This window comes from Equus przewalskii, chromosome 15, assembly GCF_037783145.1.
Source record: "Equus przewalskii isolate Varuska chromosome 15, EquPr2, whole genome shotgun sequence".
Taxonomy (NCBI): domain Eukaryota; kingdom Metazoa; phylum Chordata; class Mammalia; order Perissodactyla; family Equidae; genus Equus; species Equus przewalskii.
Window position 1 is genome coordinate 60,140,193 of NC_091845.1, and position 15,613 is coordinate 60,155,805.

Below are 15,613 nucleotides of genomic sequence, written 5' to 3' on the forward strand. Positions count from 1 at the left end.
CATGGTGTCCTCTTGGACAAGATGGAGATATGCAGGCTGATAATAGTTAAGAAATTTCACAAGTTGAACAGCCATATGCACGGAATGTTTTCATGGATTAATATCAGACTGGAGGAGGAGGCTCTGCCAAGGACATCTGGCCTCCTGCCGCAGCTCTGTGGACATTATGGGTGACACCATGAACACATGAAGGACATGCTTGTCAAATGTTCAGGGGTCACAACGCTGGAGGGGAGAGCTAATATGCCCAACAACAGAGTGTGAATTTAGGGAGATCTTGAGGAGCTGGAACAGTGGGTCCAAATCAAGAAGGCCTAAAGGAGGATTTAAACCACAACATTACATTAGATACATGTTGGAGGCCCAAATTCTAGGAGACCACCGATCATGATTTTAGTATAAGCTGATAAGCAGTGTGGGTGCCTCAACCCTTACTGTTGCCTTAAGTTCCATAAAAGTAGTGGTTCTCAAACTTGAGCTGCATCATAATCAGGCAGATTGCTGGGCCCCGTCCCCAGAGTTTCTGACTCAGTAGTTCTGGGTCGGAACTGGAGAATTTACATCTCGAGCAAGTTCCCCAGTGATGCTAATGCTCCTGGTCCAGGCACCCTGCTTTGGAAACTACTGCATTAGAAGAACAACCTTGCTCAAATCTAGGGAGATTAGTTACTGTAATCTCCTGAGGTATCGAGGCAATTTTGGGTCCCACTCTTTCAGTGAAGACATAAGCCAGAAGGATGGGAAGAATTCTGGAAACCAGGTAATATTAGGACCATTGAAGAAAGGAGCACATGGAGAAGAGAAAAACTTCAGAGATGTGGTAGCTGCCTTCCACATGTTGAGAGATCAGCATGTGGAAGGGTCTTGGTTACAGCCACATAAACCTGGATTTTATTCGCAATTCTGCCATCCTTTTATATATCTAACAAACACTTCCAGGATGCTTACTAAGTACCAGGCACTGTTCCAAATGCTTCACACATATTAACTCGTTTAATCCTCACAATCAACAACCTTATAAAGAGGATCTAGTGATGGTGAACAACTTTCCTAAGGTCACATCGCTAGTCAAGTGGTGGAACTGGAATTGGAATCCAGGCAGTCATGTAGAGTCCATGTTCTTAAATACTACGTGACACTACCTCTCCACTCTTGGCTGCACTCCACTTATTGGCTATGAGTCTTTAGTGACATCCTCAACTTCTCTGTGACTCAGTTCCTTCATCTTCAAAATAGAGACAATCCTTTTCTCATAGGATTGTTGTGAAGGGTCAAAAGAGATAGTATGTGTAAAGCATCCAGCTTGTGTCTAGTGTGTCGACTTCTGTGATACTCAAAACTAGGAACAGTGGGTAAAGTTAGTACAGATCACGTTGTGGCTCAAGAGTATTGAAACCTACCTGTCAGTCATGGGGTCCAGAAACAGAGCTAGGTTTGGGAGTGTTTCTTGGAATCCAAGTGGCCCTCTATAAGGACAGTCGTGGATAGCATCCACACCTTGACAGGGAGGCTGGACTAACTGATATTCTGACTTTAAAATTCTACAACTGCGTAAAACATTGACTTCATTCATTTGAAGAGCCGGTCTTCATCAGATTGTTCAGTTGTTTCTCCTTTGCTCTCTTGAAGCTTTATACAGATTCTAAAAGATTCTGCCTGTCACAGTTAAGGCAGTTGTGAAAGTGAGTTACCCAAAGTGTTTTCTATTCTTTACTCGTACCTCACTCTTCACTAGCACCGACAACTGTTCATAGTTTGTTGGTCTTCAACACTTTCCTCTACATAAGTTAATAAAATGTATTCTGATATTCAGTAGCTATTTCTTGCCTGGTTTCCTTACACCTCAGTTTTCCTTAGTAACGATGTATTTTGATTTTTTCATTTATCTGAAACCTTCATATTTTAAAGCAATGGTGATTATTTTTGGAGATATTTCATTATACTCCTAAGAAGCAAGTTGAATGCTTGCTCTGGTTTACATATAGAAATATGATAAGGAAAACCAGACATCTGAGGGGAAAAGCTTCTCTGGGATGCCCTGGTTTGTTAAGGAGTTGCACGGTCAGGGGTAGGACTAATGTTGGTGCCAAAGGCCCGTGACAGTGGAGTTTACTTGAGGTACTTTCCCAGCTCCTGCATGGCTCCTGCATGTATAAGCAGCTCCCTTAACTGGGCTGCCTCGGGAATTAATTAATAACTCATGAATCTATTGAGCTTATTAGATGCTGGTAACTGTGCCAAGAGCCCATAAATTCAAAATGGATAGAGCTGGTTCTGGAGGAGGAGAGATGTCTACCTGGGCAATTACAGAGGCAGGGGGATGCCTGCGAAGATAGAGGGGAAATGTGGGTTTTATGAGATGTCTCAGTTGGCTGTCTACTGGGGAGATCATGGAGAACTTCCCGGAGGAGACGATGCTTGATCTGTTTTGGAGAATTAGTAATGGTCAGCCTGGCAAAGGCTTGGGGTATGTGTGTGTGAATTAGGTAAATGTGCACACACTGGACACGTGACTCCCAGACTTCCTTCCCCAATGAGTTTCCAGAACTCTGGCAGTCAGGTCTCCACTCTACAGGGAGTAGTTCGAAAAGAGTCTTCTCTGAGAAATTTGAGCAGGCCAAGAAGAAAGACCTAAAGATATTGAGTCAGGGGTACCTTGAATTATGCCCAACCGTGTCAATCTACAAAGCAAAACGTGAAGTTGAGAAAATCTCCCAGAAAATAGGAGAAGAAGAAAAACAAGATAATTAAAGGATCGGTTTTGTCATCCCAATATCTTAATAAGAGAAATATCAGGAAGAGAGAGCAGAGAAAATGAACAGAAGGAAGCCACTAACAAACTAATTCAGAATGGTACACATGTGTGGTGGGCAGGGAGTGAAATGAGCTGCTTCTCACCCTCCATAGTGGGAAGTAAATAGATACTGCCTAAAACTGAAATGCCACGTAATACAGTCATGTTATTATGAACATGGAGGTAAAGTCTTCTTTTCCACAGATAAATGAAAGAGCTTGGAGTGGTTGTCTCTAGGGAGGAAGATATGGGAGGGGGAGATGGGAGAGTCATTTTTCGTAACAAATCTTATAAAACTATTTGATACTTTAAACTATGTGCAGGTATAAATGTGACAAAAAAAATTTTAAGTCTGTTGAAAGAGCAGAGTAGATATAGATAAGGAAAAAAATGACTGAACCTGAAGATAGCACTGATGAAATCACCTAGCACACACCTAAGGCGTGGAGGTTCAGCCTAGGAACACTCTTTAAGTTCAACAGGATAATCAAAACAAATCCATGCTTAGGCTCCTTCTGTTGAGAATGCAGCCAATCAAATGTGAGGGGGTAGGGATAACATTCCTTGCAAAGATATCACCATCAAACAGCTAGCTAACTTCTTATCAGCAGCAGGAGATGCAAGATACCAGCAGAACGTGATTTTCAAAATACTGAGCAAAATTGTCAACCCCAAATTCTGTACTGGCCAAAGTAGAATTCAAAACTAAGGGTAAATTAAAAATCTGTCCAGATAAATAAGACTGGGCTAATTAACCTTGCTGAAAGAACTACTAAAGGATGTACTCAAATGACAAGAGAATTGAACCAGGACAAAAGATGTAGGTTGTGGGGGAAAATACTGAGCAAAGGAATTGGTAAACACAATGGGAAACCTAAATAAGCACTGTTGATCAAACAGCAACAACAATAACAACAGTAATAGTAACTATTTTTGAAGAGTGTTTGTTAAAAATAATATAGAACTTAACTACTGAACGTAATAGCATAGGGTGAGGAGGAAATGGAAACATCTTCCACAGTCCTAGTGTTATTCTAGAGAAGGACAGAGATAATGATTTTCTTTAGATTTTGGTAGGGATGTAATAAAAAAAAAAATAATAGTACTTTCGTAGAAATAGAATGACTTCCAAACCAGTGGAGGGGAGTAAAGAAAATTCAATCATTCAATTCAGTAGATATCAGAAAAGAAGGAAAAATAAATACCAAGAAAAGTGTGGTCAACAGAAAACAACAACAACAAAATATGACAATTGAAATGTCCAAATATATATTTAACTACTAAAAAGGTAAATGAACTAAACTCTCCAGTTTGAAGACAAAGATTCCCAGGTCGCATAAAAATACAAGCTCCAGCTATGTGTTGTTTGCAAGTATCATACCTAAAACATAGCGGCTCAAAACATTTGAACATAATGAAATGGACATAGATATATCCGGTAAATATGAATTAAAATAAAGCTAAAGTAATAGCATTCATGTTAGGTGAAATAAGATATTAAGGTGAGACTTAAAAAGAGACTGTGTCATCACCAGTGATCATCTGGGCCAAAGTGTAGTGGCCTAGATTTATCTTTATCTGTGGTGTTGAAATGCACCGTATTTACCAAGTTAAGGCAACCATTTCTTAAGGGTGTTCTCAGGCGTTTTCCAAGTGTCAATAACTCTTTCTTGAAGGATAGCATTTTAACAGATTATTGCATCAGTGTCCTAGGTGGTGGCAATGTGACTGAAATGAGTAGTTTTGCACGCATGGGTGTTCATTAATACTTAGAGAACAGTTGGCAATGCTTGCTGGCTGACTGCTTTCAAATCTCGCTTTCTAATTCTTTGGAAGTACTTTGTCTTCCCTGAGACTCTAGGCCCAGATCAAGTATACTTTTGAAGCAATTTCTAATCACAGTGAAAATTGCCCAAACAGCATATTTTATTCTTAAACTTGCTTCGTGTAGCAGTAATATAATTACCTGTGCCTTTTAAAATATATCAGCAGGGTGTTTAAAGATTATTATCAAATTTAGAAAGGAGATGGTGTGAAGAGAGGCCTGTCCCCACACCCTCCAACACTTTTTCTACTAGCAAAGTTATGTAGAAATCTTAATCCGTTTAACATTCTGTTAAGGTTTCAGATATTTCTTCCTCCCCTCTTCACAGGCCCTCGCTACAGAAAACAGGGCCGAGTTTTTACAAATCAGCCCAAACCAATCTCTTAGTCAATAGCAGGGCCCGGAGAGAGACGGTGGCATGAGTCGCCCCTCTGTCCAGGAGGGGAGGCCAAGTTGTGTAACCCTACGGCGGTGACAGTAGCAGGCTTACACCGTGGGGGTGGGAAATTGTTCTTGCTCACTCCTAGAAGCACCTCAGCTCGGGGTACCACTCCACTCCGCCGCCGCCGCCGGTGCCTTGCCCAGAAGGGGGTGGGGCTGTAGCCTGAGAAACTGGCTATTTTTCCCAGGCTTCTGGGTCACTGCTGCCGCCGCCTTTCAATGTCCTTTAAAAAGCACCTCGAGGAAACTTCTTATTGGCAGCTAAAGAGCCCACTAGTTCCAGGGGAAGAATCCGGGCAGGAGCACAGAAGAATTTCCTCCCCTCTCTAGTTTGCAGGGCTCATGGAAAGTGGGATTTGGCACATTTGTTTTAGACACAGGGCCGAGGGGTAGCAGCTTAAAACATATTTTGTTCTGTTTAGATTTGAGGCTTCAGGTAACCTGATTTCCTTGGTACTTATTACTGTAAAACAATTTTAATCACATAGATGTTTTCCTGATATTTAGTAGTTTGGACCAGGGTATGATCTTAGCAACACTTTCCTCCTGAATTGCTGCCAATGGTAGTCCCATTTTAATTCAAAGGACTTCACTTCTGAGAACTTTCTTAAGAAAACCATCTACTTCTCATGACAAGAGTCTGTTCTGTTTGACTTGAATCCTTTATTCCAGAATTATGGTTATTGATTGTGTGATTTTTTGATTGATTTGTTTAGGTCAATAGAATGTTAACCCATTTTAAAGGCATCATATGTACCAAATTGTGCAATTTGTCTGTGACCCCATATTTATGCTGAGAACTCTTACCCATTTCAAATGTTTTTCCCTTTTACTTTTCTTAATTATCAAAGCAATAACATCCCTATTATTCTAAAAAATAATCAACAATACGGGAAGTGTTAAAAATAAAAGGACACCATCCCCGTGTGCTCTGTGGCACCACTTACCATTTGTGGGCCAGCTTGAAAAGCTAAAACGTTTTTCTGCAACATGTGTCTATACATCTGGAATTATATTTGTCAGACTGGAAAGAGATTAGAGATGATTTATTCAAATCTTCTCAATTCCAAGGAGCAATATTTGGCCCAAAATAGGGGAGGTAAATTGTCTGAGGTCATCATTTCAATATGCCTGTGTCTTTTCTTTTGAACCCAAGCCCTTGCCATCTAGTACCCTTTCTGGGATATCACACTGCTGACAAGTTTCTTATTTTTAACCATTCATTTTTAATACCTTTTATTATTATTCTGGTCACAAGAGTAATAAAGGCCCATTGTAGAAATTCATCCATCATCTCACCACTCACCATGGAAATGTTGATGTATTTCCTTCCAGGCGTTTTTCTGTGCTATTCTTGTACAATGCTGGGATCAGACGTCACATAATTTTGTGCACTGCCTTTTTTGCTAAATGTGTGATGAACATTATTCCATGTCATTGAACATTATTCCTCAAAATTATTTTTAATAGTTGCATGGCAATCTGTGCTACAGAGGTACCATAATATCTAATAAGTCTCATTAATGGCATTTGAGAAGGCATCAGTTTTTCAACAAAAAATTGTTGTCTTGAACATAGCTGAATATGAATCCTTGCATATTTCACATGTATATGAAAACCCCTGAGGAGAGAAATCATAGTTGTTCTGTAATTTAGGAAATTCTTAGAAGGCCCGTGAATCTTTAAAATACAAAGTTATTTCATGTGACTAGATTAGATATCCTATAGTTAAAGTAAATGCAATCAGATCACTTTAGAGAAAAAATCTGGTTAGCTCTAACTTGGTCAAAGATGACTTAATCATTAACCTAATTGGCCACGTCCCTGTTTTATTAGTCAGCTGCAAGCAGTGTTAGAATAATCTGCCTTATTACTTGGTAGATAAAGCCTCTGCTTTCACAGTGTGTTTTATAATGCTAATAAAACAAATAATAGTAATAGTACTAGCAAATAAATAGTGGCAGTTACTATTTATCGAGAGTATACAGTATGCCAGCTGTGTGCCAAACTCTGTACCAACATTACGCTTAATCTTCACAACAGCCCAATGAGATAGGCGTTAGTTTAATCCCCACTTTATAGAGAAAGGAACTGTAGCTCAGAGAGGTTAAGTAGCTTGCCTGAGGTGGCACAGCGAGTGGATGGCATAATGCAGACTTGAACCCAGGCCTGCTTCACTCTAAAACCCAAGACAGGGCCAACCTCTCCAAAGGGATTCTGATGATTTTTTTCCTTGTCAACTTACATCCCTTTTTTAGCTGTGGTTCTTAACCTTTTGGGGATTGTGAATCATTTGAGAATCTATACTATTTTTGCCTAGAAAATGGTGTATTTGAAAATATATGGACAATTACTAATCAAATTTCAGGAGATACACAGTCTCTAGGCTGAAACCCCCTATACTGGAGCAGTATCCTTTGGGTATTTACAGTTTTTCAGTCTTCTGATATCTTTTGCTAAAATACAAATAACCCTCTAAGAGGAATGCATGAAGTGCTTATCAACTAAAATTGTGACATTTTAGTGCAAGTAAACTATTAGTAAATGGAAACAGAGATGGCAGGAAGCTCCTGTTACACATGGTACCTGGTCTCATTTTTTCTGAAGCAGCCAGTTCTGGAGGGGATCCCTAAAAATTTTAGTACAGACACTGAATCATAACTACAGAATAACTCCCAGCATATGATCTCATAGCCAAATAATTAACTCAAGATATCCGACAATTACTTATGAAATATGAAGTAAAACTTTTATGTTCTCCCTGCTTAGATTAGGGTAGGTTAAAGGAACAAAAGAAAATTGTTTAAATATTAATCTGTACAACATGTTAAGAAGATAAAAAGAAATCTAGTGCAAAAAAAAAAAAACCATGAACATTACAAAACCAACGTAGTGGTTTGAAATTTTCTGTGTCACTACTTCCAATACTAATGCATGTAATTGAGAGTAAATTGTTGTTCAGTGTGATTTTTCTGATCATCTTTGAACCCTGTGCTGCCCCTGATGATATTAGCTTTATAATTTAAACCAGTGGATTCATTTTCCCAGTATGATATAAAACAAGAACAAAAATAATAACTTCTGATTAATTTTAGAAAGATGAGTCACAGCTAGATAAGCCTGTTTTTTTAACTTTTTTATTTTGCTGTTCAGATGACAGAGTTCACCAGATAATACTTCTAAAATACCATTAAGAAAATATGCTAAGTGAAATCTCCTTAAAGTATGTAGAATAATGTTCTTCTTATGAGGAAGCAGGAGCACAGTGATGGGGACAGTGGGTAAGACGGTAGGCACTGTCTGATGTGTGAAGTGGTTTCTGAGACTCGAATGGCTAAAATTGAACTATTGTGCTCTATTTACCGAAATGTGTTTTGAAAGTAAAAACATGGTATTGTGCCCTCTGAAATACAAATAAATACATTCTCAATATTTACAGGATAAATACTTATTTAAAACCAGGTACCTTGATTTTTTTCTTTTAGAATATTTATCATATGTAACTTATTTGAGGATTAAAGGCCATCCTAGGTTGATATCTGAGGCTCGGTCTAAATATCATCTTTCCTGTTATGTTACTATTGGTTTGAGTTTGTCTTTCTCTTGGAAGAATATGGCTCTAATTCTCCAGGGCTTAAATCACTCCTTGGTAGTAAGTTGGGTGTTCACGGAGGAACACTCATTCTTTCAAGCTACTGATACAATGTGTACTGCCCTGTGGGGGAAGGAGGGGACACTGGACTCACTCAGTTTTACCATTTATAAAAGATTTGATGGAGGAAGTTGAAGCTAATAGCTAAATTGTGAGCAACCAATGCATTAACTAGTACCCTACTGAGTGACCTGAAAGAGTTGAAAATGTTTAACTCACTGAGAGGCAATGATATTGCAACTGGGGAGAAGAAAGCTCCTTTTTTTTTTTTTTTTTTAATACCAAGGCAATTGAGTATAAACTACAGACCATAATTTCAATCTTCTGTAAAAGTTACGGGGTCGCGAGCCTGCTAAGTGGCTAAGCGTGCCTGAAGAGAACTTGAAAGCAGTCAACCAAATTCAGCTGCTTCATCTTTTAGGGATGAAAAATAATGCTGAAATAATTTCTCTGGCAGGTATGATCAGCCCACAATGGCCACTGTCATTTAGACTCATATGTGCGTGTGTGTGTGTTTGCCTTGATGTATTTCTTCAGAACCTCTCTATTCGGATATGGGCCTTAGACTAGCCCCATAGACAGCCCCTGAGAGCAGGTTAGAAATGCTGAGTCTCGGGCCCCACCCTAGAACTGCTGGACCAGAATCTGCGTTTAACAAGATGCCAGGTGATTCATCAATGTCTGAGAAGTTCTGCTTTAAAACACTAAAGCAATGACTGAATAATCGCCACCATTGTGACCCGGAAGAGTTCACGTAGCTTCCAAACGTGCTAGCCTTTCTCTAAAGGTGAGTGTCCACACTGGGAAACCTGACCTGCTCGCTTAGCAAAGCATAGGGCTGAAAAGTATCCTAGGCTCCTACCTATTGATATTTCTTTCCCTCCCTCCTTTCCTCTCTTCCAAACAGTGTGTAGTCCAATAAAGCCTAAGCGGTAACACAATTAGGTGAGATTTGCCAATTTGTGATACCAAAAAACCCAAACTCCACAATTTGCACTAGTTCTATCCTCTTTTCCCCAAAACTATTTCTAGAATGACAAACAAATCAGAAATTAGATGAATTCACAATTCACCGTCTTTACCCCTTTATTCTCTATCTAGGATAGGTGCTAACTAATGGACAAATAAGTAAAATCTCTGCAAGAAAATTATTAATACACCTGGATAGCATACGAACTGGTTACTGAATGAGCAGAAGACAAGTAAACACATTTACCACTATTATGTACGTAACTATTTCACAGGCCCATAAAATGGAGAGGAACCTGGTTTCCTTTTAAGATAGTTTCTATCCAGTGACAACCAAAACAGATTGAATGAACGCATTCCTCTAAGCTTCATAAACACTTTCAACTTATTTTTAAATCATTGCTCTGAGAATCTAAAAAGACGGTATGCTTTCTTTCTTACTGACTTATGTGAGAAGATAATAGTTTGCAGAAAAGTTCAGTGCAGTGGCTGATAAAATGCTGTAAAAAGATATTTCAAAGAGTAAAGCAATAATAGTAATGTCAAAACAGTGTCCCCATGTTCTCCATCCCGCTTAAACGAGCACTGGGCCTGGCACATCCGTTTCTCTGCATAAGCCAGGTGAAATGGAGTAGTAAAAAGCAATCCTGTATTTCCTTGAATCCTATAATACAGTTCTCTCTCCTCTGTTAATAAAATATCCGCTTGGAAGGAAGCCAGAATTCTCTTAGGTGGTTTAGACTTACTGAAATAGAAGAAAACTGGGAAGAAGAGGTAAAAAGGAATATAGAAGTAAAAAATTAACTTTCGGGGTCAAAATGCTTATCTGAACAGATTGACTAGCCTCAGTATTTTTTAAAGTACTGTGTTGATACCAGTATTTTAAATTGAATCATAAGTAATGATTTAACTGAATTTATGCTGCATCCTCAACTCTCAGCAGCACTGAGGACAAAATCACTTTTTGAATTCACGTTTCTCACCAACACAGACAGGAAGACACGTGGGATAATCAAAGCCCCCAAATTGGGTGAGATCTCTCAGGGTCTCAAAAGCAAGCGTTTGATAAGGAAGGGAAGGTAAGAAAAGAAAGGTGTTGCTGGAAAAGTTGAAGGGAGGATTCAAAATCAAACTGAACATCCCATTTGCGATGCCTTTCCTCTCTACTCAGGAACTGAGTAGTGGAGGTGACCGCTCCCAGTGTTCAACACCGATGAAAACCCAAATCCTGATGTTAAGAGACGTAAACCTAAACCTCCCAGTCTCTGCTGTCTTTAAAAACACCTTAAGTCTTTATTCCCACAGTGCCTCACACACAGCCAAGCACTCAGTCAATGTTTATTGGAGGAATGGTTTCCAGAAGAAGCCATCTCGCTAGGTGGACTCATCCTTGCTCTTTTCATACTTTGAATGGAATTCCTTTTCCACACATGAGACTTAGTTGTGTAGAACTTTAGGCTGGGGCCATTTTGGCAAATGCCATTCACTATTCTGCATTTTGTATGGAGCTGTTGAATAATTAAAAATAAAGCTTTAGGGGGCCAGCCTGGTGGGAGAGTGGTTAAATTCATGCACTCTGCTTCAGTGGCCTGGGGTTCACAGGTTCGTATCCCAGGCACGGACCTAGTCTGCTCATCAAGCCATGCTATGGCAGTGTCCCACATACACAATAGAGGAAGATTGGCACAGATGTTAGCTCAGCAACAATCTTCCTCAAGCAAAAAGAAGAAGATTGGTGACAGGTGTTAGCTTGGGGCCAATCTTCCTCACCAAATAAATAAATAAATAAATAAAAATAAAAATAAAGCTTTCAGGGGCCAGCCCAGTGGCACAGCAGTTAAGTTTGCACATTCCACTTTGGCAGCCCAGGGTTTGCCAGTTTGGATCCTGGGTGAGGACCTACTTATGAGGACCTACTTGATGAGCACCGCTTATCAAGCCATGCTGTGACAGGCATTCCACATATAAAATAGAGGAAGATGGGCACAGATGTTAGCTCAGGGCCAATCTTAGTAAAAACAAGGAGGATTGGCAGATGTCACCTCAGGGCTAATATTCCTTTAAAAAATAAAAATAAAGCTTTGGTCTGGAAAGCTCTGATTCTCACTCTCCTTACCTTTATGGTCTTAGGAAACATGTTTATTCTCTCTGGGTCTTAGTTTTCGTACTCCAAAATCATAATCTCTTGTCATAATGTCTTGTCTTAATGTCTTGTCTCATCTTGTCCCACTCTAGAATTCTATAAATCTGGCCCTAGGATTTCAAGTCTACCTCTAAACAATGACAGAGATAAGAGACAAGGAATTGTGAGAAGAGCAGGAGATCATAAATTCATCTTCTGTGCTTGAAAGCGAATTATAGATACTCTTTGGTTAAGCCATAACTACCTTGTAAAGGCCAAGTGTAGGTCCAATTTTAAAGTGTGGTAAAAACTATATTCCATTATTTTTTTTATAACAGCTTTCTTGAGATACAATTCACATACTATGCAATTCACTCATTTAAAATGTGTACAGTTCATTGATTTTTAGTATATTCACAGAGTTGTGTGACCATCAGTACTATCTAATTTTAGATCTCTTGTATCACCCCCCCAAAAGAAACCAGGTACTCATTAGCACTCGATCCTCATTTTCCCCCCAGGACTAGGCAACCGCTGATCTACTTTCTGCTCTATGAATTTGCCTGTTCTGAACATTTCATTTATGTGGAATCATGCAATATGTAGTCTTTTGTGACTCGCTGTTTTTCACTTAACGTTTTCAAGGTTTATCCATATTGTAGCATGTGTCAGTACTTCATTCCTTTTTATTGCTGAGTAATATGCCCTTATATGGATATACCATATATTTTTTTTTTCCATTCATCAGTTGGTGAACAGTTGGGTTGTTCTACCTTTTGACTACTATACATAATGCTGCTGTGAACATTTGTGTGCAAGTTTTTTTGTGGACATATGTTTTTATTTCTCTTAGGTATTTGTACACCTAGGATTATGTGTTGCTGGATCATATGGTAACTTTATTTTTAACCTTTCAAGGAAATGCCAGACTGTTTTCCAAAGTGCTATGCCATTTTACATTCTCATCAGCAGAGGATAAGGGTTCCAATTTCTTCACATCTTGACAAAAAATTAATATTTTCCATTTGTTGATTAGTATTATCCTAGTGGATTTGAAGTGGTATCTTGTTGTGGTTTTGATTTGCATTTCCCTTATGGCCAATGACGTCAAGCATCTTTTCATGTGTTTGTTTATTGACTCTTTTTATATCTTTTTTGGAGAAATGTCCTCTAAGATCCTTTGCCTATTTTTAAATTGTATTGTCTTTTTATTATTGAATTCTTTGTATAGTCTAGATACAAATGCCTTATCAGATATATGATTTGCAAAACTTTCTCCCATATATCCCAATGGAATATAAATCCATTCTTGAATGCATTCATTTTCTTCTTTATAAGTATTGGAATCATGAGGAATAGGTACCTTGATCTCGATCCATATAATTACCTATTATACAGGGACATGAAGAATCTGTCTTTATTCCTAAAACATCTGTGACACAGCAGGACCATATAAAATCATGTGCAATGGATGGTTCAGCTGTTTCTTGATGAGAGATTTGGCACCAGTGAGAAAATCAATCTCTATCTAAGTTATAAAGAGAGGTAAGTAGTCAAAAGATATGTGATTGAAATAATTCATGTTTATCATTATTAGGTATTTATGGAACACCACTATGTATTGGGATTACATAAGAACAGTTGAGAGTTAATTCACATCTTATTGGGATTGATAGTCATGAAGACAACACAAGAACTTAAAAAAAACGGTATACTGTAAGCTCTTTAAAAAAATCATTCTTTAGTGATTTTTAGTTGTTTCCTTCTATGTGTTTTCCAAATATTGAATATTTGGTTTAATAATTTTTGTTCACATGTCGGAAATCAAGAAGTATAATACCTATGTACATATATATTTTTTTTTCTTTTTGTGACTCTCTCTTACTAAAAGCAATGATCTTAGTTATTTTTAAGTGCCCTCTTCAGTTAATTTGTAGAAGTCTTTAAAAGAGCTATCTCAGGGTTAATTCACTCATTCAACAAATAACTGTATGTCTATGTTCCAGGCTCTGGGATAGGGGCTGGGAGTAAGGTGGTGGGTGAAACAGACCTTGATTGTGTCTCATGGAGCTTAAACACAATGAACAAGTAAAAATACAAAGAAATTTAGAGTTACAAATTTTTATTTGCTATAAAGGAAAAGAAGACAGTACTATGAAAGAATAATAGGGAGATCTATTTTAGGCTGAGGGGTCAGGGAAGTACCCTGAGACATACGGAGGATTAGATGGTGCCAGTCAAAGGGGAAGGAGAGCGTTGCAGGCAGAGGGGACAATGTGTGCACAGCCCATGAGGAAAGAAAGAGTTTGCTTGGTACAAGGAAGGGCAAGAAGGCCAGTGGGATAGAAGAGTGGTAAGTGAGGTGGGGAAGGATAGGAGATGACATCTAGGAAGAAGAGAGCAACCAGTTCACATGGGAGATTGTAGGCCACGTTAAGGAGTTTGAATTTTATTCAGGAGGTAGTTGAATGGTTCTGAGGATTTTAACAGAGGAAATGACAGGATCTGATATAAACTTTAAAAAGGTCATGTTGGCTACTTCAGAAAGATTGATGTATGGAAGTAAGGTAGAATTAGAACCAAGATGACCATTCAGGAGGCTTTTGCACTTGCTTGAGTGAGCAGTGATGGTAGTGTGGACTAAGGTACACAGTGGAAAACCAATAAGGTGAATAGATTTGGGATTGTTTTGGAGATGTGGTATAATGACTAAGAGTGTATGCTCTAAAGCCGAACTGACTAGGCTAGAATACTAATTCCCCCTCTTACTAGCTGTATGATCACAGGCAAATTAGCTTCTCAATGCCACCATTTCCTTAGTAGTAAAATGGAAATAATAATAGGAATCATCTGATAGAGTTGTTATGAAAATCGAATGAGTTAATAATGCTCTATATGCATCATAAGAGCACCTGGCACATAGTGAATGCTTTAATAAGTGGTGTTGGAATTATTTTTACGACTTAAATAAGCAGGTTTTGGTGATGGTTTGGATCTTGTTTTGGACAGGTTAGTTTGAGATGTGCGTGAGATATCCAAATGGAGATGTGAGGCAGCTGGAATCTGGTGCTCAGAGTAGTGTCCTGGGCCAGAGATAGAGATTGCGTTCAAGATCAAACTAAAATTTCCTGGATAAATTTGCAAAACAGTCAGCACTTGGAAATAATTCACCCTTGTCCTAGATTGGCCAGTGGGATATCAAAACAATTCAGTGACTCTGACTTTCCTTGGAGAGGTGGCAGATGTGGCAAAGAGTGTGGAAATTGTCATCAAACAGACAATCCTTTGGATTTTGCTCTCCCATTTACCAATTGGGTGACCATGAACAAAGTGTTGGCGATAGATTCAATGGGTGGGAGAGGAGGAATCATGGACAACTCCTAGGTTTCTGTCTTGAGTGCCATATAGTTTGTCGGGCCAGTTCCTGGGATGGAGGAAAGTGGAAAGAAACATGTTTCTCAAAGCCTCAGCCTCCTCAGCTATATCTTCCTCATAGGTGAGGACCTGAAAGAATGTACTTGAAATGCCTAGCATAGTACCTGGTGCATGGTGGAGGCTCGGTAATGCTTTTCTCGTATGCTTTGGGCTCTGCTCCACTTCTTGCCTCAACTGTAAGCATCTCCACCACTCCGACTAGATTTGCTTCCATTTTTAGATTAAGATGTAAGATAGGAACAGTGAGGTGACAGAGCAGGGCCAGGACTAGGGTGAGGTGACTGAGGCACTTGCCTTCGGCACCAAAAAACTAATAACAATAAATATTATTTTAATGCAATATTTTGAAAAATTAAAATCACTGCAAAAACATCC

General features: G+C 38.9%; 1 protein-coding gene across 34 annotated transcripts in view; it reads left to right on the forward strand.

Annotated features, from left to right (window-relative positions):
- Window positions 1-15,613, forward strand: part of THRB (thyroid hormone receptor beta) — a 360,916-nt gene that overhangs the window by 20,196 nt on the left and 325,107 nt on the right. The window contains exon 1 of one of the 34 annotated variants that reach the window (XM_070577445.1): window positions 13,401-13,512. The exons of the other annotated variants lie outside the window; for them this stretch is intronic. The gene's annotated coding sequence lies outside the window, so the exon portion shown is untranslated. Of the gene's footprint in view, window positions 1-13,400; window positions 13,513-15,613 lie in introns of those variants that run through there. 34 annotated transcript variants of the gene reach the window in all.